General features: G+C 44.5%; 1 protein-coding gene across 5 annotated transcripts in view; it reads right to left on the bottom strand.

The window, feature by feature from the left end:
* GNG8 (G protein subunit gamma 8) overlaps nt 1-21605 on the bottom strand; it is a 72444-nt gene that overhangs the window by 30706 nt on the left and 20133 nt on the right. The window contains exon 2 of one of the 5 annotated variants that reach the window (XM_085627960.1): nt 16477-16530. The exons of the other annotated variants lie outside the window; for them this stretch is intronic. The gene's annotated coding sequence lies outside the window, so the exon portion shown is untranslated. The remainder of the gene's footprint in view (nt 1-16476; nt 16531-21605) is intronic. 5 annotated transcript variants of the gene reach the window in all.

Below are 21605 nucleotides of genomic sequence, written 5' to 3'. Positions count from 1 at the left end.
ACGATTTTACAGCGATCCCGGGACCACATTCTGATCACATAAGCTTCAAGAAACTCCTAAAGTTTGGAAGCTGAACTGTCCAGCCATTAGTATGGCAGAAGTACTTCCATCACATGGTTAGAGAAAGACCTGCCCCATTAAAAAACTGCAGTGATATAAAATTCCTGAAACTACATGACTTACGTAAACCTAATTTGTCCCAGGCCTTGTAAAACCTCCATCACAGTGTGGCTAGAGAAATATACCCTTGAAAGAAAGGAAGTTACATTTACGCACAAGACAAAAAAGTCCCTGACATGCAGAAAGGTTTCTCCCAGCATGTCAGAGACACTAGCCAGGCTGCTGTGCAGAAAAATCATGGGGCGCAATTCACAGAACTAACTTCAGACAAAATCCTAAACTTACTACCATTTACTCATTTTGATATTCACAGAAGGCACTTACTCATTTTGGTATTCACAGAAGGCACTTACTCATTGATGAGTAAGTGCCTTCTGTGAATACCAAAATTAGTATGTGCCTTCTGCGAATACTGTGAATACCAAAATGAGTAAGTGCCTTCAGTGAATACCAAAATGGTAGTAAGTTTAGGATTTTGTCTTAAGTTAGTTCTGTGAATCGGGCCCATGGTTCTTCCCCTGTTGTACAGAGGTACCTGGAGGAAATGCATTTCGGCACCTTATCAGGGCATGAGAGGTTATATATAGGCAAGATCAACTGGTATGACCAAAATTGCACTGAGAACATTAAGAGGCATCCAGGCAACAAAAAGGGAATGGCATAACAATTTTACGTAAAGAAGTTAGTGCAAATCATGAAAACAAATACGGTTTAGAGCATAGAAATCTTTATCGTGCATGTAACAAAGACAGCAATCATACTGATTTACCTACTGGCTGTATAGGGAATGATCAAGGTTTTACATTTTAGAAAAGATGACTTCCACCTACATTGGAGAGGGTGTGGTAAAGTGGGCACATTCTCACATGTAAATCAAGAGGCTTATTTACATGCCCAAGCGCTGCCGATGTAAAACTATTTTGACGCACCAGCGGCTCAGTGTGCTGGCCTATATTTACAAGACCACGCAAGGCCACCCTGCCTAGCTTTTCATGGCTTTGTAAATATGGCTTTTTTCATGCATTGCTTTACTTGAAAAGAGTGTGCCATGGGTGTTGCTGTGGGTGTTCCCACGCAACACCCATGGATTTTGCCGCATTCCCAGATTTACAACGTTTCATAAACCTGGGAATGAGTCAAAATCCTACGCCTCCTCAGGGGAGGCATAAGAGTTCCGCAACAAGAAGAAATATTTTTATTTCTCCTCGGTTTTTTTCTTTGTTTGTGTGCTGCATTATGTAGCACACATAGAAAGAGGAAAACACCATCGGATTGTTTTTGTGCAGGAAGGTGTCCCTTCCAGCATAACAACAATCATTCCTGCAACACAGGCACTCTTGCAGCACAGTGCAAGGGTGCCTGCAGCGGAGCATGGCTGCTGTTTTAGCGCCGGGCCAGGGGAGAGCACAGTGATGCGCCGTATTACTGTAAATACGGTGCATCCATGTGCTTTTAAAATGACACAGCTCATCACAGCAAAATAGCTTGCAGGCCATGCTGCGTCATTTCCTCGTAAATGTGGCCTTAAGTCTGCCCAAAGCTGGGGACATGCTCACGTAGCATTGTTGAGGACACGGATTACTTTAGTAGGTGCTATAGGTTATGCAGCTTTGGGATTCAGCCTCCAGCGAAAGGAAGGTTCCCACTGACTCTGAGGAGGGGCGGTGTATGGTACTTTTCCAGCTCTTAAAGGCGGACAGCCAAAGAGCTGTCTTGCCTAGGAACTCACCACAGGTGATCTTACCTAGAAACTCAGCACAGTTGATAAGATTGTGAAACATGCTTGCACATGCAGAGTTTAAAGATGATGGCCCATTTCCTTAAGTAAGAGTGCAGAACAATGTCTAAACTAGCAGAGGGTGATTTAGAGCAGTGGGGCTACTGAAAATGTGTAATCAATCTGGGCCACAATTTATGCTCTTTCATGTTCCACTTGATGCTCTTTAAGCACTATTTAAAGAATGAGGTTCAGCATTATTTGATTCTGTGGTGATATTGGGTTAAGTGGGCCCTTGACATAAAACAGCTCTATGGGAATATGGATTATTAGTTGTAGGGAATGGGAGTCCGCTCCAAGTAATAAGGTCACAATTCTGGACCAGGTCCAGTTGGAGATCAATAATTTAAACCTGAGCTCAACCCTTGGTAGCTGTAGTAAAGAGCAGACAGCCTTACTTAGAAGAAGTGTGTAAAGCATTTATAAGTACCAAAACAGTTACAAAGTAGAAACCATAACACAATAAAAACCCACTGCATAAAAAAAAATAGAACAAAAGAAATGAACGTATGGACACTGAAATGACAAAAAACGGATGTAAGGAACCGGAAACATGATTTTTTGACATTTTAATTCAAAATAGCGTGCAAAAGTTCATAGCGGCAATGGCTGTTATCTGCTCGTGCTAGACCAGGTCCAAGCCAAATATTAGAGCTGACCACGAGCTACTGGCTGTCAGGTACAGGGATCGGGTTTATGCTATTGGAAAGTTTACCTTTTGACTTAGAAGATTTTCTGGAGAAAAGTCCGTGTTGACGGGTCATTGACAGGTTGGGCAGCAGGCTGGGTCCGAAGGAGGGCTTAATCATGGCAGCCTGTTGCAGTGTGGGTCCTCAATGGGATCCCGGGCTCCGACTGAAAACTTGGCATGGTTGTCATTGATGGTGGAAATGCTCCAAGTAGAAAATTACAGAATCTGTTCCCAGGAAGGTCTCGTGGGCAGTGGGATGCTCTTCGACATCGACCTCGGTGAAGCCTCTCTACATTTGCACTTAGAAACTTTTCTGGAAGTTGAAATCCTTTCATCGTGTGGAACCAGCAAGTAGAATCCCACTTGTAATTCAATGTTGGCGGCCAAAGCTTCAGTGTTGACCACAGTCTCTGCTGGTTCTCTGGAGGGAAACGCTCTGAAAAAAATATCTAGGTGTCCAGTCTTGCAGGTTTTAGGGTCAGAGTAGTACACTCAAACACTAGCCAAGGCTCCTGGACCTTGTGTTCATCACTTGGGTGGTAGCACTAACTCCCCCAGAAGCCAACAGAAGGGTCCAGGCAAATCTAGTTGGAACTGGTCAGTTGGGCTTTTTGGAAGGTAGGCTTCTTTCAGTTTTTTTGGCCCTGAATCTTAGCAGAAGGTCAAGCAAAAGACCCTTGGAGTACACTTTTGTGTCCTGGGTACAAGTTGGAGCAGTTCATGCCACTCAGGTCTCGCTTCACAGTTTCAACACCAGGTGCAGTTCATCTTCGATCTTAGATAGGTCCAGATGTGTTCAGAAAAAGGTATCCAAGTGTGGCACTAGCTTGTGAGTGGGGAAGACGCCATGACCAATGGGGGAAAAGAGCCCAGTGGCAACCCTACCCACTTTGACATCATTTCCTGGAGTTTGGCTCTAAACAATCCTACAATGCACAGCTCTTCAAAAAGTCAACAAGACAGTACCTTTCTTCTCCTTGGCAAATCTCTGGGCACACCCCTGAGGTGCATCTACAGAAATGTGAAATTCCCCTGCAAAGCTGAAACAGGTATTCACCCCACCAGGTTTGTGTCATCCTGGCTACCTTGACAATGGAAAGGAAAAGTACTAGATGTGAGTTACATCGGACTGTGACAGGGGACGCTCCTTTGAAGCTTGTGCAGTTGAATGGCATATCCCAGTCAGGAGGAGGTCACACCTCCTCCCACCCAAGTCCCTTTTGTTCACTTTCCTAGGATTCATTCATACCACCCTGGCAGGGGGCAATCAGGCTGCGACGTGCCTGCTGCAGATTATTGAGGAAAGGCTACCAGAGGCTTTAAACAGGTACACAGGGCCAGATGTACAATGTGCTGGTTGTAAAACACTGGTCGAAATTTGCAACCAGCATTTTTGTGACCAGTGTAGTAGTTTTCATACCGACATATGTACTACTAGTTCAGTTCACAAAATACTGAACCATAGTGGATCTCAATTCGTCCTGTATCATTAGTATAAATGCTTCATAGCTGGGGTCAACAGACCACCATGTCTGTGATGGGTTATAATAAAGCAAACTCTTTTGTTTTTTTAGTACATCCTGTTTTTCTTAAAGGAAACAGGTTTGTGTTGTAAAAGGACCTGGTTCACCCTGATCAGGCTGGTTTTATGCCTCACTATGCCACTTATACCATAATATCCGTCGCATCTACAATGCCTTATCTCTCACAGATCGATTGGTGGGGCCTGTGGTGTTACTACTAGCAGATACAGGTAAGGCATTTGACTCTGTGAGCTGGGAATATGTATTCCTACCACTCCACCAGTTAAACTTCGGCTCCAGATTCCTTTACTAAATAAAGCTCCTCTACACAGACTTGACGGTGACGGTACGCATTGCCGGGACACAATCAGATCCCTTTCCAATACAGCGGGGGATGGGGCACAGTTGTCCTCCATCCCCTCTACTGTTTGCCCTCACTATGGAGACTCTGGTAGTGTGAGTGAGGATAGCTGCTCAAATTTATGGCTTCGAGTGGAGGGGGGATTATCTGATAGACTCACCCTATATGCAAACAATGCTTTGTTCTTTCTGCCTGCCCCTGGGATTTCTGCACCACATATTATGCAAATTATGTGCATCTTTTGTGAAACATCGGACCTCTACTTGAATCAGTCAAAATCAATAGTGTTTCCGGTGGGAGGTTCTGTACACAATATGACCTGGGGGACTGGAATGACGAATGCTGCGGGAGGGTTCAAGTACCTAGGCATTTGTTGTGTCCCCAGATTCAGCTGTGGCCTGGTCCCAAAACCTAGAGCGGGTAATGACCCAAATGTGGGAGGAGGTGAAGGTTTGGTTGGTCCTGCCCTTACCGGTCAGCAATTTTTAAAATGGCATTGCTGCCTCGGCTACTGTAAATGCTACAGAACTTCCCATATGATATCCAGCAATCCTGATTCCAGAAGCTCAATTCCTATTCTCAGCTGGTCTCTCTGGTGGAACGGTGCGCTACGTATGGACCTATTGTGTAGGTATCTCTGCTGGGGATATAAGCTCTTACTATTGTGCGTCGCACCTGCTGATTATTATTGATTGGTGGTATGGCCTCCGAGTTGACCCAGCCAATGTGGCTGAGAGATGGATGATCGCCCATTTGTATGGTGGGGGTAGTTTCAACACCCTCCATTTGGCAAACAGAATGCTCTTGAACCTGTGGAAACTGTCCCTTCATCGGATGGGTTGGTGGGGGAGGTTGACAGAGTGCACACAGCTCTGGCAGGGACGTGTGCTCCAGCAGGTGGCTCAGCTGGAGGGCTTCCGAAGTTGGGATCTCCTATCTGGAGCACCTGTTTGTCATTCTGTAAGACTTAATACAAGCAGACAGAACCTAGCTAAATCCACCGACATCCCCCCTCCGGTGGGAAGGGGAGCTGGGCTTCCAATTCTGAAATGATCATGTCAAGACTCATTGACCATGGTGTGACCACCTAAGAATAAATATCTCTGAACTGTGACATCTTACCAGTTTTGTTTATTTGTATTCAACAGCTCAGCTCTGACCATATCAGGTCATGCTGTTTCTGAATGCTTTACAGCATGTAAGCTTTATCTTAAGTAAGACAAGACAGTCGAGGTGCCAAGCGGCTGAGGGACCCATGAACAGAGGATCCAAAGGTCCCCAACTGTGATATAGAGCTGCAGGGGACTGTGTTATTCCCAGTGCTAAATTTGCAAAAATAAATATGTTTCAAGGCCCCTATAATGCTACCAATGCCAGTTCCAACACAACTGCTAACCATCACACTCCTACAAGTTTGACAGTTCAGACTATCCCAGGCCTCCACAGCTATAAGAATGGCTTGGGAAGCAGGTATTAACAACTGCTGCTGTGCTCATCTGTAAATTAGGCAAACAGTGCCACAATGTGGCCGACCATCATAAGTGCCAGTGTTGACAATTTGTGCTGATGCCAAGCAACAGAAACCACCGGCCCAAATTAAACACTGGTTATTCCGATGGGTGCTAGAGATCTTTGGCCTAGCTTGAGCTTGCTTACAAGTCATAACCAGCCCAGCCCTTCTCAAGTTGACCAATTCGACTTTGGTTTGCACCTAGAATAAAAGAGAAAATCAAACTGTTTCCTTTTCGAAGGTTGCCGAGTGATTTGATTCCATTTGTGATGCAGTCAGTCCTGGTTCTTTAGCCAATTGCTTGTTTTATGCTGTGACTTGTAATTTTGCTATTAGGACTGTGAATATGTGCTAAAATAAGCAGGAAAAAAACGAAAGCACAAAATGATGTTGACTTAAAAGCTAAGACTTTCTAAAATGCAGCAAACACAGTAGAAAGCAACTTTTGCAGAACTGTTTCCAAATTGTATAAAGCGGGCTAGCGCATTTCAAAGACCAGCAAATTGCTTTGCATTCAAAACCAAAGTGAACTTGGTTCACATGTCTTCTGAGGAAACTGGCTTTCAAATACATAGAGCATTCATACAATTATTGACAATGTCAGTCATTTTGGCGTTTGTATGAGCAAGGGTTCACATCAAACTTCACTGACACAGGCATGTATGTTCTGACTTACACACAGAGCAAGCACAACATAGGTAACGAGTGTAAACAGGCACAGTTTGGCCACTGCATAGCAAGCTTTTCTTCCTTATAGGAAAGTTACCGAAGGGCAGAAATGATGAAAGGTCCCCTCCCCATATAACAGGTACAACTTGGACAGGAGCAATAGAAATGTCCAGTGCTTAATTTGTAAAACAATAAGTGTCAGAGCCTTTGTCAGGAGACCACTGCCGCTTGCACCACAAATTGCTCCTGCCCGTTCTGTCAATGACGGTGCCAACACAACTAATAACCACTACATTCTGACAAGTGTGACAATTCGGACAATTCTAGGTCATGGATAGCTATAAGAAAGGTGAGGGCGGCAGATACTAATTTTTAATGTATATTACGTTATTAAACACTGTTGTTGTGCTCATCTTACAATTAGAGAGACAGCACCACCATATGATGGACTGTCATTAGTGCTGGTGTTGAGAATTAAGTACCAGTGCCGAGCACTGTAAACTACCGACTCAAATTAAGCACTGGAAATGTCCCTCAGTTAACTATAATATTGGGAAACTGGGGTTTCTTGTCACACAGAAGTCAGCAGCAGTTCAAACCTTCTCTTCCCGGCAGAACAGACACACAATAGCAGCAGTAAGTGCAAGCTTACATTCCTTGGAGAACAGGTCAGGTATTTGTAGCATGTAGGTTACACAGACGGATCCCTGCGGAAGGTGCTTATTTTACTTCAATGATAGTGGTACAATGTACAGGTCCATACTGAGATGCAAAGTGGGAGTCCTGTAAATATCTCAGTACTGGGACATTACTGTAATGTGCAGGTCAAACCTTGTGGATCAATCAATACATAATGTCTCCTTCACTGTGCCAGAACATCAACCACAATCCAATACAACGTAAAAACAATGCAACGTAAACCAAGTTCGAAATTATCTCTGAAGAAGTCATAGAAGTTCTTACATCCATGAATCTGGCATCATAACTAATTGACCCCCTTCCCTCATCAAAAAACTCAGACAAGTCATCTCCCCAAAATGGAATAAAATCGTTAATTTCTCCCTATCCAGTAGCCTGGTGCCAGCGTTGCTTAAACCTGGCCATGTCGCCACCCTCATCAAAAAGCCAGGCGTCGACCAGAATGACCTTAACAACTACAGACTCAAAACTATCCTCCCTCTCCTTTCCAAAGGTATAGATAAATGTGTGCTCTAACAACTCAACCGCTGCATTAAAAAATGTGACCTTCATGACACCTCTCAATCTGGGTTCAGGAAAGGTTGTAGTATGGAAACTGCGATCTTGAATATCACTGATGACTTACACAGATCTCTCAACAATGGTTAGGCCTGTCTCTTAATACTCCTTGACCCCTCATTGGCCTTCGATACTGTTACAACATTATCCTGAACACCCAATCACAGCGTGCAGGCATCAACAGTACAGTCCTTCAGCAGTTTACCTCATACCTGACACAGCGTTCTCAACTAATCATACTGAACAAATCCACCTCACCAGCAGTATCAGTCCCACAAGGACTTCTCCAAGGATTAACCTGTCCCCTGCCTTGTTCAACCTCTATATTGACCCACATGCAGTAATCCTGACACAAGCCAATATTGCCTACCATATCAATGCAGATGACACCCAACAATACATTAAAATGGCATCTCCCAAAGACATTCAACACCTAAACAACTTTCTCGCCATGGTACAATCCTTGCTGATCAACAACCACCTAAAGCTCAACCCCAACAAAACTGAACTCCTCCTCATCCAACCAAAAGGAAAGTCCTGTCCTATATACAACTGGCTTAACAACTAGACTGCACTAAACTGCAAACTTTCAATCCCCAAATCAGTCAAATCACTAGGGATTACACAGGGCAAAAACCGGAATGTGAAGGACAACAATTACGTCTCAGCTAAAAGTGCATTCTTCATGCTGAAACACCAAAAAATCAAATTCTTCACCCCGCTTGAAGACCTAAGGAACATAGTACAATCCTAAATCCTCTCTAAGCTGGACTATGGTAACGCAACAATCACTGGGCTCCCCAAAAACACCTTTTCCCCATAAAATCCACATGATACAGCGGCCAGACTTCTCTCTGGAGAGAGCCACTACAATCACATCACTCCCATATTCAAGAAACTCAACTGGCTACCAGCCGAAGCGAAAACTATATTCAAAATTGCCTGCATAACCCACAAAGCTCTTTACACTGGAAAACCAACCTACCGAACAAACACATTTTAAAAAGCTGGACTAAAGAGGCTCAAACACCCTACTCTTGATTTCACCCAAATTTAAAAAAGAAAAAACACTCACCGTTCATTCTCTGGGAAAGCGATTAGAATTTGGAATGCCTGCCACAGGATCTATGTGACAATCAGTCATTTCTACACTTCAGAAAAAAACTAAATTGCTCCTTCTCTCCAAATACTCGAACCCACCTTTCTAAATTAACAGAGTTCCCTGACGACCTTTCCTCTGCTACAAGCAAAGTACTTGAACAACTCTACCTCTGCATTTAACTGTTCACTCCCCTTACTTTTGAAACAACCTACCAGCGCTACCTGCGAACTATATATCCAGTTCTACCCCACCATCATTTACATATTTTTATTTCCATGTATGCCCATTGCTTCACTTTTTTCCTTGCATATTGTCTGTGAATGTATTTCACTATTCTGCTTGTATATTGTCTGTAAAGGTTGCTGTGCACATTCTGTAAAGTGCTCTGATACCCACGGGTCAAGTTTCAACTATATAATACTCAAAACTAAATAAATAAATATGCACAATATGAGAGCTCTGTGAATGTTGTAAGACATAGTGAAAGTGAAAATAAAGGGGCACTGTGGAAGCCTTATAGTTGCCTTAGTGCAGGGTTACTACTGCATGCAGGTGAATTGTGAGGCCTTGCTAGATACACACACATCAAAAGTAGGACAAAAACTGCTTTATAAGAGGTACATGGATATCTCAGTACTGGCATAGTTGATGATGGGAAGCCAGGATAGTGGTGCACTTGTCGAGTTTCTAGGATGTCTCAGTTCTCATATAGCATTTAAAAGTCCCATGAATATCTCAGTAATGTAATATCAGTGTCTGATGTGCGTGTCAAGCACAGTATGGGGTGTTTGGGTGCTACCTTCTCACAAAGATAGGGCCTGCTTTTGTTTGCATCACCTTATTATTTTAGTTGTATGACTGAAGGATCTAGAGGGCAAGAGTGACAAAAGAAAAATTCTCTCAGAGAAAAAACAAAATGGTGGAAAGAAACTCTGAAGAACTGCTGTAGGCAACGTTCAAGACAAAAAGATGCAGTTGCCAGCTTGGATTGGCAAAAAGGAACGGAAAAGGTCCACAAATCTGTCATACAAAACAAATTCCATGGTTTCAGAAGAAACCCTCCTAAGGAGGGAATGTTTACAATCATGCATTCCTTTTTTATTTCTTCCTTCTCTTACTAAAATGTTCCCCACATATATATATCCCTCGCTAAAACGTTATGTGTATTTGTAAAGCACAATATCACCCGCGAGGGTGTCCTGGCACAGAGTAGGTGTGTGTGCCTAGCCCTACTTATGGTAGGTTGGTTAATTAAAAAAAAAAAACGTGTCTTTCAGCTTCTTGCAGAATTCAAGAAGAGAGGAGGAGGCTCTGATGTGGGGAGGGTGGTTGTTCTATGCTTTAAGAGTGATGTAAGAGAACGCTCATCTTATTGAGATTTTTCTGTGTATGATGGGATGTTAGCGAGTGGGAGTCCTGTAGAGCAGAGGTGTCTCTGTGGTTGGTGGAAGGAGATGCGATTGTTCAGATAGGTGGGGTCTGACTTGTGGAGTGCCCTAAATGTGTGTGTGAGTTTGCATTGAACGTGTTTGCGTATTGGAAACCAGTGTAGTTTCTTGAGCTGTGGTGTGGAATATAGCATGTCACAACGCATGCGATTAGCGATTACATCGCTCGCTATTACAACCGCTATTACGACCACGTTGTTAGTACACAATAACTTTACATCGCAAGTCATTACAATGACTTGCTGTAGGGGGCGCGCTGGACTTAGGAATAATATTATTTACTATTCCTACTCCAGTTTGCACAACAGCAGGCAAGGGGTTGGATTTTATATCCAATACCTTTGCGCCCCATACAGCAAGTCATTGTAATGACTTGCGTTGTAAAAGCATTGCGTACTAACAACGCGGTCGTTGTAACAACCGTGTTGTAATAGCACTGCGTTGTGGAAACAGCCTTGCAAATGCTGTTTCCCGTGGTGTTATATGAGTTCTGTTTCGGAGGTTGAGGATGAGTCTGGATGTCAAGTTCTGGATGGGCAGTAGTCTTCTAGTGACTTGCTTGGTATTCCCTACACTAAAGGTGTTCCCATAGTCCAACTTGCTGGTGGCTAGGGCAAGAGTGTCAGTGATTATTGTGCACACTCACCTGACCCTTTCTCAAACACCAGGACATGTCTTTTTTGCAGCAAAATGTGTAAGGATGTTGGAACAGTCATTGAAAAAACAGGACTATTGGGGTAATCCAGGATGTCTGGTCACCCTACAGTTAAAGGGGCAGAGGCACAAAGCTGCAGAAAGTGACAGTGGTGAATCTCATTAACTTAAACATGTGCAATACAAAGCCTTGGAATGCAAAGCCATGGCATATGCCTATGCATTAAAACATGTTCAAAGAGATAGACAGGTGTGCCTCTTACTATATGAGCTGCATACCCTCATATCATATCTCTTTCACATTCCTTTCTTTCATGCCTCCTGTTTGTCACACACATTTTAACACTGCTCACTCTCTCACACTCACACAGATATGCACACCAGGAATACCCCGGTTTCTTATGCGGCCAAATAACACTGAAGTCCTGCTTTAGAGTTCTGTGAATAGGTACTCCATCACAGATGTGACGGATATTCCATCTGCTGTATTACAAGTGCATTCGGATATTGTGCACTTGTAATACAGTGGAAGAAATATTAATTACTTTTGTGACAGAGTATCCATCCGCCAAAATCAAAATCAGGCCCTAACTCACTGAACAATGTAGATGAGATGAGACTGACGATATCCAGAATGGTTTCCTACCTTGCTCACTATGTATCTAGTAAATCAAAAGAGGAACATGCACTCCAAACCCCACAGTTTGTGTCTTGCCTATACAAGAAGTCAGGACTGTTTTATTATAGCCCATATGGTACCTATTAAAAAGTGCTTGAAACTTTCATCCACATAGTATGGAATATATAATCATATGGGTCTACATCTAGCTGAGTGGCTCAGAAAATAGAATACGCTGTGTTTAAGGAATGTACCTACAATGTGCTCTCAATTGCACACTAAACATTCAAACTCCTTCTCAACATTTCCTCAGGGTTTAGCAGACTTGGAAGGATCACAATGGATGTGATTGAAATATATCTTGTTTTTCGTCTCTGAGTGAAGTTAACTGAGATTACTCTAAAGATATACTTAAATGTTTAGCCCTGATGAAGGTGCCAATCATTTCAAGGAGTGCTGAAACATGTTGAATTGGTTTTATGACATGACAAGTATCAATTTATAGAACTGTCTTGTTAATCATGTATGCAGGGGAGAGCAAATCATTTTCCTTTGCCCATTTTCAGACATTTTCATTCCTACAGTATTGAAGTAAATACTAATTGAATCAGTAAAGAACATGTGATTTAGAGGTAATAGGGAGGGAGAAACGACCGTTTAGTTCGACACTTATCGTTCTTCTTTGGTTCTATCTGACCAAATACAGACTTGCTGATAGATACATAAGTATCCATATAACAGCTTCTCTTATTTGTAAAGAGAGATCCCTATGATGGAAGCATGCCACTTTGTTGTGCTGCAGGGCGAAAAACACATTTGGATAGGTGTCACTTGGGATATGTTAAACAGCCCTAACATATCTCACTGACAAGGCTTGAACTGCAGCTTTTGGACTGCCTGTTCCTCTATGGTGCAACCAATGACAGTGCAGTTGTTCAGCTGCCTGTTTTTTCAGATTTGTACTTGTAAAAATAGAAAGCTGCCTTCGACAATAAAGCAATCAACCAGAGGCCTGGCTGATGATGTCTGTGGAGAAAATCCTGCTCAGGATGCTAGACTTATATCAACACATTGATGATTTTAAAGCGGAATTTGACCATTGCAATTCATTGCTAATAAATGTGCGAATGATGGTTTGGTTAATTTAGCAGCATCAGTACTTTATCTTGAATCTTTAGTTTTACATTTATTGAGGAGTATTACATGTAAATCTATTATGTAACTTGGAAGCGTCCAGGCATTCAGCTCATATAGTAAGATGCACACCTGTCTATCTCTTTGGAGGTGTTTTGAATGTAAATGAACATGGCATGGCTATGCATTCCAAGGCTTTGTGTTGCACATGTTTACATTGTTGAGAACCACCGCTGTCACATTCTGTGGCATTGCGCCTCAACCCCTTTAAGTGTAGGGTGACCAGATATCCAGATTAACCTGATCAACCCTGATTTTCCAATGACTGTCCCAAAATACTGATACTTTTTCTGCAAGAAAGGCATATCCAGGTGTTTGTAAAAAGGGTCATGTGAGCGTGCACGTTAAGGATAGCGTGGTGCAGGTGCAAGTTTTTCCGACTCTCTCCTCACTACAGGGAAAGAAGTTGAGTTGTTTTAACAGTCGCCTGCTGTGCTGCCTCACATCGCTCATGCAGCAGCGCAGAATTTAATGAGGGATGAATCAGTGTACCATCACCAAAAGCCACCCTAATCACTGGCAGCCTGCTCCTGGGTATCATTGGATAGATAGATAGATAGATAGATAGATAGATAGATAGATAGATAGATAGATAGATAGATAGATAGATAGATAGATAGATAGATAGATAGATAGATAGATAGATAGATAGATAGATAGATAGATAGATAGATAGATAGATAGATAGATAGATAGATAGATAGATAGATAGATAGATAGATAGATGAGAAGTGTGGCTCAATGGTTAGAGAAGCAGACCCTGATGCAGAGGTCTGGCCTGGGACCAGGGTTCAATTTCCCCAGACCTGATAATTCTCGCCACGGAGCCTATTCTAATCATGGGTCCCACTGTGCAACTCTGGGCAATAGCTTGCTTAATCTCCACAACGGCCCACACAGCACTAGAATGCCTGGCTTCACCTTGGGGGGGTGCCGAGGAGTGGACATCTCACAGGAAAACCAGGAAGGATTCCACAGCGGTATGAATACAGCGCTACGAGACCTCTGGGTTGAAGTGCGCTATATAAGTACAAATACATTTACATAGATAGATAGACGTGCAAGCACAATCTGCCTGGCCAAAATGAAGTCTTATTCCTATGTCTATGGCCAAGCCAGTTTTTGATTCTGAAAACCTGGTCACCCTATTTAAGTAACAGAGGGCGCAAGGAGAGCTCATTGTAAAATCAAATGCTAAGACATAGACAGGCCTTCCTGTCTCCATTAGCTGCAGCGTGCGAGGCGGCATACTGCTGTTACCTGATTTTTAATGAGCTCTTGTGCCTTAATGTGCCTCATTACACATCCTCTTTGCTCTTTGTCCAATTTCTATATCAGGTTCATGGCTAAGCATTACTCTTCTTATAGCGCCCAGACATGCAAAGTCCACACAGCATTGCTAGATGCCCAGTTGGTGCTTATTATGACATGTGTGTAGCTCGCCTGCAATATATACAAATTAGGCCACGCAAAATTTCCATTATAAGGGTTCAGTCTCATATAATTTCTTCAATTTGCGTACACTTGCTACGTAAATTTATACTTTTACTCCACGTTGCATAATTTCGAGCTGCTTGAAGCAAAAATTTAGCATGAGTGCACCGGAACAACGCGAATGACCAATACACGAGCAGTTGCTGTTTGAGAAAATGTGGGACAGATTTACAAGCCCCTTGCGACACTTTTACACCGCTGTTGTGTCACTTTTGTGACGCGGCGGCATCGTAAACAATGCCCCACCTTGCAACACATTTACAACTTGACGCATTTAGGAAGATGCGTCACGTTGTAAAGCCCTGTGTCACATTTTACCTGCGTCAGGTATAATGTATGCAGGGTGGGCGTTCCACCGCAAGAAAGCCTCGTAAAAGTGACGTAGTGAAATCTACAAGATTTCACGAAATCACTTTTATGACGTCACTGCATCAAAACATTACGCCTGCTTGAAGCAGGCGTAAGGAGTGATGCAGCACAATAGGAATAGGCATTCCTCAGCATTGCTAGAGTTGCGTTGTGTTTGCGACACAATTCCAGCAACAGCCGCGGACTGTGCAGGTAAGAGCAATGGGGCGGTGGGGCAGGGTGGAGAGGAATTTCTACAGACGACGAGGGAAAATGTATTATTTATTTATTTTTCCCTCTTGGTCGTCTGGCGAATCCCTCCTCAACCCCGCCCTACCGCCCATCCGTCCCACGGCTCTTACCTGCACGGGCCGCTCCAGCAGTGCGTTTCCTTTAAGCCAACAGATGCGTGACTCATCTGTCGATCCTTGCGCCGCATTCTAAATGCGATGCATTCATCGTGGTGCAAGGGTTTTTTGCGTGGCGCAACTGAACTGACGCATCTCTGCTTATATGCAGAAATGCGTCAGTTCTTGTACATGAGGCCCTGTGTTTTATGCACATTTTTCTTGCGCAAAATGCATTTGCCACGTGGATGCATATTGCACTAAAATAAATATATAGTCAAATGCTGGTTTTGTTTTTTGTGTCTTTTTCTTAAAGGTCCCATAATCAAGAAAACAGAGATCATGTGAATTTGGCGCACTCCTAATACAGATGTGATTCCACTATATTATATGCAATAATTTGATCAGGCTTTTGGGTAGTACGTTTTTAGTTCACTCTGCACACACAATTACTCAACATTTAATAGTTAATGGAAGGCTTGGGCCGCAGTGCCTGGTCCCTAAGAGAGGCCATGGCAGTTATGAAGTGGGCCTGCCCAACCCCTCACAGTTAAACCTCCTTGTTGTTCCCTGGGAGCCAACAGAGGCCAGGCCGAGCCACCCGTGCAAATCCCTGAAAACTAAACCCAGCCATTCCCTGCCACTCACAGCTAGCTACCTGGCATCCCCAGTGCGGGCCAAGCTATCAATTAATGCCACTTCAAAAGAGAAACAAATTGCCGGGGCCCCAGGTGGGCCAGTGTCTCGGAGGGGAGCTGCTTATTAGAGGCCTCAGCAGCAGGAGGCCTGCCCGCAGCCTCCCGTGCCAGGGCTTAATTAGAGCGCGCAGCGCCGCCTCCCACTGGCACGGCCAGGTGAGGGCTAGGGAGGCCCGGCCTAGTTGAAAGGCATCAATAAGGCGGCGTGCACCGGGCTGGAAGCCCTGAAAGGTCCCTTCCTTCCTGCTGGCACGCGGCGTCCGAGGCCTGGTTCTGACGCACTGTGAATGAGACGATGAGCGCGGCTAATTTAAGGGACGCAGCTGTTCATCGGGGCCTCGGTGTTTCATAAGAAGTGTTGTAGAGGCCGGTCTAGTGTTTTTTTAAAAACCTGTTTTATTCTAGCAAAGTCTCTTTTTGCGTAATAGACTTTTTTATTTATTCTGTTACCGAATTAAGGGCTGTTTAGCAGTTTAGCTGCGGCAAAGTGGTTGGAATGGAGTGGCTTCAGTTTACCTTACACTAAATTATAAAAGCAGAACAAATGTGCGCATTTAACTATCGAGGAAAGACAAGGAGCACTTTATTAATTTCACCTCCTGCACAAAGAGTTTGCAGCAGCACAAAAAAAAGATTAAAATGTACATAATCCTGATTTACTTACATTTTGTTGTCTGCTCGGATTTTGAATTAAGCAGTCAAACGCCTAGAATAAAGCCTTTTTAGAAACAAAGGAGAAAAAAAAGTGTCATCAGGCTGGTGGTAATTGTGCGGGTCAAGTGGCAAAAAGCAGCGCATTAATTATGTCGCCACCATTATGGGCCATTTTTACAGGCACGTGCAACGTTTGGGAGGTAATCCCCGTGCAGCCAGTAATTAAGCTGCTGGGTGTTGCCCTTTGAAAGGCTCTGGCACGATTGATCTCATCAGTATTTTTCTTTCACTGGTTCCCTAAATTACTATTTAACTCACATGACCACCCTGCTATCCCAGTACTGAGCCCAACACTAAGTGAATGTACCTGAGTGGTGAGCTGCAGAGCTCCTTCTGTGTCCTACATCTGTGGCAAAACCCATGCTGTCTGCAACAATGTGTACTTGCATTTGCAGAATTAAACTGCCTGGATTATATTCACACATGCTGTATTCAGGTGACTACTGATTTATGCCTAATTGATTTGATTTGAGATTGTAACTGTGCTAATTCTTTAAAAAATTTGCAGGGTTTACAAAATACTTTTCTCTGTCGTTCCTGTGGGGTAATCTCTGCTTCCGTTTTATTGATCTATTGCTCAGTTTATGATTTTAGCCTCAATTCGATATAAAGGTCCATCCCGGGTAACATAGTGGACATTTGAGTTTGTGCCAAGTTTGTGCAGTGCAAACACCACCCTCATCTCTCACCAGGCACACAACGCCCATTGGGCTCAAAGGGTTTCAGTACCCCCCCCCCCCGTCGTGTGTGGCAGCCCGGGCTGAGACAGATTCCCGGGCACACACAGCCGCATCCGAGTACTTCACAGTCCTTTAAAAGACCAGAGGCTTTTTGTTTTGTCACCCCTTCTTAGAGCCCCTGCATCTCCACTCTGCCTATTGCTGGAAGAATTGGCCCCCCGAAATTTTCTCTAAGCCTCCCTCCCCGAGAATTGTCTCTAGTTGCGCCTCTGTCTCTCACGCTATCACTTCCCAACTCTAATCTGGAGCCACTTTTGCAACACTTGCCTACACCCATACCTTAGTAAGCCATCCTTTTACTTTTATAGGATGTCTTGTTCAACTAACTTCTCCGTCTGGGAGACTGCTCTTGTCTGTCGTTCCTGTGAACTGTCTGTAAATTGCCAGACACTTCCAGTATTTATTTGCCCTCATCAGTGCCAGTGCGTGATAAACTGGTTGTGATGGGTCTGGTGTAAAGTTGCCAACCAACAGTGAGACTTCTATGCTCGAAGAGGCCCCATAAATTGGTCCCAAGGAGGTCCCAGATTGGCTTACTCAAGACCCACATGCCAATAACATTGTTAGGGCTTCACGCTCTGTTTAAATATCATGTTTTCCTTTAGCCTTAGCAGAGCTATGCACCCATATCTAGAAGGGCACCTCTTGTTGCAACAAGGAGATGGGGGCTTGTGACTTGAAGCCCAGCAACTATTTTGTCCGTCCACCTTCTCCACGCCAAGTCTCTAACAGAAGCTGCTTCAAGTGATTTCAGGATTCAGATCTCACTTAGTTTCTAGTTGTTATGGTTGTATTAGTTTTGGATATGAAGTAAACTTGACATTTGTATGAATTTAAGTCTTTAACCACATTCCTCATGAAATGTACATCGCAAGTGAAGATAACATCACATTTCACATAAAATACAAAACAACAGTTGACAAGCTGGTTCATCAATTTTTTTCTCTACAAAGTACTAACTATAATATAAGCTACACAATAAAAATCAGCAGATAACAAAAAAAAACATAGCTTTGTCTCTAGTGTGAACATCATGTTCATACAAACATTGGCAAACAAATTAGGTCTGGCAATGGCAGTCATCCATTTGGCTTTGCCAAAGCTTGCTTGGTTTTGTTTTGTTTTGGTCTGGTTTTTGCAAAACGTTATTACTGAGAAGCTACCATTCCCTCATCAATATGGAAAAAAAATGGTTAAAAGCAAAAATAGTTTTTGGCCTCACAAACCATACTTTGCAATAGGAGCCCCAGGTATTGAAGGGAACTCTTTTGTGTGGATGTGCTCTTTATGAAATATGTAGGTAGTTATAGTTAGGACCAAAGTTGCCATAGGAAAAGTGTTTTTTGTTTTGAAATAGCTTTTTGGTGCTGCTTGACGAATCTTCATGAAATTTTAAAAAACATCCCCTTTTTGGTTCAGCTGCTGTGTTGAAAGTTTTCCCCATGATAACACGTTTTGGGCCCCCCTTTTTTCTCTGCCACCCCAATGGTATTTTTAATTTTTTAAACACAACTTTGGAAAAGCGTGAACTTTAAGAAAGCGTGCCATTAGGATCCGGCACCCTGGGATCCAGGCCACGCCCTCCTCACTTCAGGGTCATCTGAGTGGCGGCGGTGAGGAGGGAAGTACTTTCGGGGCAGGACGTGATGTCACTTCCTGCCAGGACCGGCGATGAGGGGGAGGAGTAGGTGGGGGCCTATTTAAGGCACCTTGCCCGGGCCCTCATCCTCTCTTTCCCCTGCGTAGCGATAGATAATTTTGTATATAAATAAAAGCAGTCCTTTCTTACAGATGGTTTATGGTGCTAGGATTAAATGTAAAATGTAAATATTGCTTAGTGATCTAGTGGATAAATATGCATCTTAGGAAATGTGAATTTGATTAGATAAATATTGTCATGTTTATGTGTGATTGTTTGGAATAAACATGGCCTGTTTTTAACCACAACTCTAGTAATCAAGTCTTGATATTTGGGTTCCGTGGGGGCGAGGCCGGGGGCAACCTGGGGGGTCCGGGTCCTATAGCCCAAGCCGCTGGACTAAATTACACCAAATTTGTCAGAAAGCTAGATGCTGGTCCAGAAAGCGTGCTTTTTCTGAGTTGGTGTAAATATGTTCATTAGTTTCAAAGACATTTATGGTTAAACAATATAGATATCTGGGGACGTGAGTCCTTGCAGTGGACTCGTGGATCCTACTAAAATTTGATTGGCTGCCAAAATTTCAACCATGAAGTGTTGGCAGCGATCTTGGAACTTGGTTTAAAGCTGAGTCTCAGAAAAATAGTAAAAAAAAATAAAAAGGAAAGGGGGCAGGGCAAGAATACCCTGACCCCCAAATATGCTGAGGGGGATAAATGCATTTTGTTTTTTATTTCAAAGCAAATTCATGGCACATCTTTTTCACTAAGCTCCCAGGAGGGCCAAATCCCGGGCCATGAGGCTTATGAAGGAGGGTGGCTCATGCGCTAGACTTACCCGGGTCATTTAATTATACATAGGTAGGGGACCTGGCTGACCCCCTGCAGCCTTGGGGACTGCCACCTCCCTGGGACACAATAGTATACAAATGTGGGGGGGCTCACACGTCCCCCGCAGCCCCTGGGACTGCCACCTCCCCGGAGCACTGAACAATAGAAATGTGGTGGGTCCACTCGACCGCCCGCAGACCCGGGGACCGTCACCTCCCCAGGGCAGTAAATATAAATTAGGGGCGGGGAGCATGCAGCTCCGCCGCTGTCCAGGGGACCACCACCTCCCTGGGACACATACAATATTTTAAAAACAATGCGGGGGAGCCCCTACGTCCTCTCCCGCAGCCCAGGGTACCGCCACCTCCTCAGGGCAGAAATGATATATTTGTGGGGAGCCACACGGCTCCCCCGCAGCCCCAGGGACCACCGCCTCTCTGGGGCACATACAGAATAATCAAGGGGGTCCGTTGTGGTCCCCCAGCCATGGGACCACCACCTTCCCGGGGCTAAATACTTGAGAGAGGAGGGCCACGCAGCCCCCCTAGTAGAGCCATAGACGGCCCTGGGGACTGCCACCCCCCAGGTCCGGTATCCATCAATGTCCCTGGGTGCCCACCCCGGGACATTGCAGTTTGCTATGACTTGGCAAGAGCATGGCTGCCACCAAGCAATAGCAAATGCTGCTCTGCTTTGAATAAGCAAGAGCATGTAAGATGCTCTTGCTTGCTCAAAGCAGAGCAGAATGGTTTTGGATAGAGGAAGCTGCATATTTAGCAGTTTCCTCTGTCCAAAAGCAATGCCGGCTGCCTCAGGACATGGGGAACCGGCTAGGACCATGGGGGCCTTGAGACTCCCCCGCGATCTCCAACAGATAAGAGTGGGTGCCCTGGGTGGGACCTGGTTGGGATCAGAGCACCCGCAGTAGAGGCCTGGCTCCAGAAGATGGGGTTCATGGTGCCATAATCAGCCCGGGGGGGTGCATGGCCCCATCTATTTTCTTACAAAAAACATTCAAAAGAGGCAGGACCGGGGGGTGGTGTCACCAGGGAAAAGATAGGCCAGAGAGGACCCCTAAAACAAAAGACATAAAAAAAGAAACGATAGGTCCCAGGGGATGGGGTCCCCCAGGCAGAAATCAGCCCTAAAAAAAGAAAGGAAAAGCTGTGTTTTTAAAAATGGCAACTCGCTGAGGCCCACCCCCTTTCTCCACCACTGTGCAAATGCACCTTCTGGGGCCCTGCTGGTTGGGAGATGAAGTCCCCTTGGATACAGACGGTCCTTGGGGGGCCAACAAGCCCTCCTGTTATGTCTAATAAGTCCCACACAGGGGGATTATTGAGAGGTCTTTGGAAGCCACGCCCCCCTTGGGAGATGAAGTCCCCTTGGATACAGACGGTCCTTGGGGCCAACAAGCCCTCCTGTTATGTCTAGTAAGTCCCACACAGAGGATTGTTGAGAGGTCTTTGGAAGCCACGCCCCCTTTCTCCATCACTCTGAAAACGCACCTCCTGGCAAACTACTGGTTGGGGAATGAATTCCACTTTACTCCTGAGGGCCTCAGGATTAAAGTAGACTAAACCCCAAATAGTAGTATGACAGGAGGTGCGGTTGCAGAGAGGTCTTCGGAGGTCCCGCCCTCTTTCTCCACCACTCTGTAAGCGCACCTCCTGGTGCACTACTGGTTGGGGGATGAAGTCCACTTTACTCCTGAGGGACCTGGGGGAGCAAGAAGCCTTCCTGGTACCTCCTGTAAGTCCTACACAGCGGGATTCCTGAGAGCTGGTCCGAGGCCCACCCCCCTTTCTTCACCACTTGCAAACACGACTACTACTTAAAAAAAACATAGAAATTCACTGAAAGAACCAAA

Source organism: Triturus cristatus, chromosome 9, assembly GCF_964204655.1.
Source record: "Triturus cristatus chromosome 9, aTriCri1.1, whole genome shotgun sequence".
NCBI classification, from domain to species: Eukaryota; Metazoa; Chordata; class Amphibia; order Caudata; family Salamandridae; genus Triturus; species Triturus cristatus.
This window is presented reverse-complemented; position numbering and strand designations above follow the sequence as displayed.